Here is a 2,773-nt window from a genome sequence, read left to right as displayed (position 1 = left end):
GCCATTAATCACCCTAAAAAATACTTCCCTTCACTTTGAACGCACTTATCCCATTGCTCTTGCCACTTTCTGAAACAGTTCTGGAAGCCTTCTTTCATAAATGTGCTCTCAAGGCTGCCTTGCTATCCTGAATCAATTCAAAATGCTTGTCTTTCATTGTCATTTTGACTGTAGGAGAGAGCAACAAGTCACACAGTGTCAGATTTAGTACATAAAGTGAAGGAGGACACCTGGCATTGTGTTTTGTTTTGTTTTGTTTCTAAAGTAAAAATAGTTTATTCGTTACCCAGTACATAAGAGGAAAAGTTGTCTCTTTCACTTTTCAGATGAAAAAGTGTTCCATCTCTAGGAGGTTAGGAGGCTCAGGGAGCCCAAAGTGTGGTCATCTCCACTGCACAGGTACAGCAGTGCTTTCTGGTAGTCACCCCTGGTGTAGTGCTGGGTGGCATAGCACAGGGACTTGCTCTACTTCCTCTTCAACTCACATCTGATTTTCAACATGTGCATGTCATAGCGGGAGACCATGATTCTGATCAGGACTTTGTCACAAGTTCTCTTGCCTTTCATGGAGTCGTACAGTCAGTCAGCCAAATAAGGGACTTGTTCTGGATGCACCACAGCAGGTTCAGGAAAGCATTTTCCAGTCTCCTTTGACTCCCTTCATGATGCTCTCCAACATGTCGTAAGGGCTGTAACTCGTGTCTATCGAATACTTTCTACAGGTGGCACACACTCCACTCTATCATGATGCTGATCCACTTGGGAATATTGGACCCTTTCCTCTTCACACTGGCATCATAGAGATCCTGGGCACCTTGGTCAATGAGCTCATAATAATGACAGAGCTGTCTTCTGCTTGTCTACCTTTGGCGAGAGCAACCATCAGCTTGCAGAAGTTGTCACGAGTTCCCTTGCCCTTCATGGAGTTGTACAGCCGGTCAGCCAAGTTTCTGATGTGTCAGAAATGATGTCCTTCTTGAGATCAGTCTTATACATTTCCTTGTAGACTCTGTTGATCTCCTACAGTTCCTTGTTGGTTCTGGAGCAGATGATCTCAATGAGAGAGTCCCATCGGTCCCCAGAGGCTTTCAGCTTGGAAGCATCATACTGTCTAGGTGTCCTCAATAAGGCTGAAATCACCATCTCCAGGTGGCCAGACAAGGCTGACTTCAGTGCTGATGTGCGTTCCTTCTTGGTTTTCCTGTGGTAGGCCAGGATGGTATCCAATCTCTGTGGATTGCTGCACTTGGTCAGAATGTTGACAATGGTGACCTTGTCCACACCTTCGGTCTTGATGGCTGTCTCAATATTCAGTGTCCCAGTCAATGTCAAAGTTGGTGTAGGCTTTGATAGATCCATAGCCACTGGTGGGGTGTAGAGTGATCACCCTCCAAGCTGAGCTTGCACAGAATTTCCGAACAGTAGATATTTTGAACAAAGTGCTGATCATGCAGGTGTCTGAGGCCAACATGGCCTTGTATTTATGAGCTTGCCTTTCTGTTGAGTGACACTCCCTTTGCCATTCACTATCATTTTCATCACATCTCATAAAGACCCTTCAGAGGGGGCTTGCACATCAGGTCAAGCCTCCATTGATTCTAGGCCACAGATGGGTAGGGATGGGCTCTCAGGGACAGCAGACCCAGTGAGGCCTGAGCAAAGTCCCAGGATTGGCCTTCATCCTCACTTCTCTGCAGCCAAGTAGTTAGGAATTGAGGTTTTGGAGACAGGCAGGCAGGTTCAAGCACTTGCTCTTCTGTTTCCTGTGACTCTAGGCAAGTCATAAAATTCTCTAAGCTTCAGATTCCTCATCTGCAAAACAGGGACACTAATTGAAAGTGAAAAGTTATGAGGTATAAATGGGAAAATGACAACTTTTGGACCCAGGGCCTGGCCCATAGGAAGGACTAGAAAATGAGAGCTATGGTTGTTCTGTAGTTTGGATCTTGAATGTTCCCCCAAAGTCCCTGCATTGAATGCTTGGCACCCAGCCTCTGATACTACTGGGAGGTAGAGGACCCCTTAGTAGGTGGGGCCCAGTGGAAGGGCAGGACCTATTGGGGCCAGGACCTGCCTGCCTTCTGCCTCTGTCTCTGCCTCTGGCTCTCTCCTCTCCTCTCTTCTCCTCTCCTCTCCTCTCCTCTGCTCTCCTCTCCTCTCTTCTCTTCTTGTTCTCTCTCTCTCTCCCCCGTCTCTCCCTCTCTCCCCCCTCCTTCCCTCTCTCCCTCTCTTCCTCTCTCCTTCCCTCCCCTTTCTCCTCTCCCTCTCTGTCCCTCTTTATCTCTCTCTGTTTATCTCCCTCCCTCTCTTAACAGGCCTCCTCTGGCACACACTCCTGCCAAGACATACTGTACAGGCAAAGCAGCAGAGTCAAACAACCACATTCCGAAACCTTTCTTCCTTATAAGTCATTCATCTCAGATGTTTTGTCTCAGTGATGGAAAGCTGACTCACAGAAACTAGTACTACCAGCAGTACTAATGTCATTGTTCTCATGCTTACGACCTTGAGACAGTGCCTAACAAAGAGTGAGCGTTTAATGATTGCACACTGGCACCTCCCCCACTTCTTTACTCCTTCTGATCTTGCTCATGTGTCTGCTGGAAGGCGGGAGAGGAGGACTGGCGAGCAGCTGAAGAGCTCAGCTTCTTTTCAAGCAACTCATCCAGCTTGTTCAACGGAACTCCTTTCTGGGCTCAGCAGACAGTCAAATCATGTTCTTCTCATGGCAATATGGGAAGCATGAGTGCAAGTCCAGCCATACGCCCAGTAT

At 47.5% G+C, this 2,773-nt stretch overlaps 1 pseudogene; it reads right to left on the bottom strand.

The window, feature by feature from the left end:
- Positions 1-345: 345 nt before the first annotated feature.
- Positions 346-2,384, bottom strand: LOC101561629 (annotated as a pseudogene).
- Positions 2,385-2,773: the final 389 nt, after the last annotated feature.

Source organism: Octodon degus, unplaced genomic scaffold, assembly GCF_000260255.1.
Source record: "Octodon degus isolate 3935 unplaced genomic scaffold, OctDeg1.0 scaffold00223, whole genome shotgun sequence".
NCBI classification, from domain to species: Eukaryota; Metazoa; Chordata; class Mammalia; order Rodentia; family Octodontidae; genus Octodon; species Octodon degus.
Note: the sequence above shows the minus strand (reverse complement) of the source record. Positions and strands in the feature narration are given on the sequence as shown.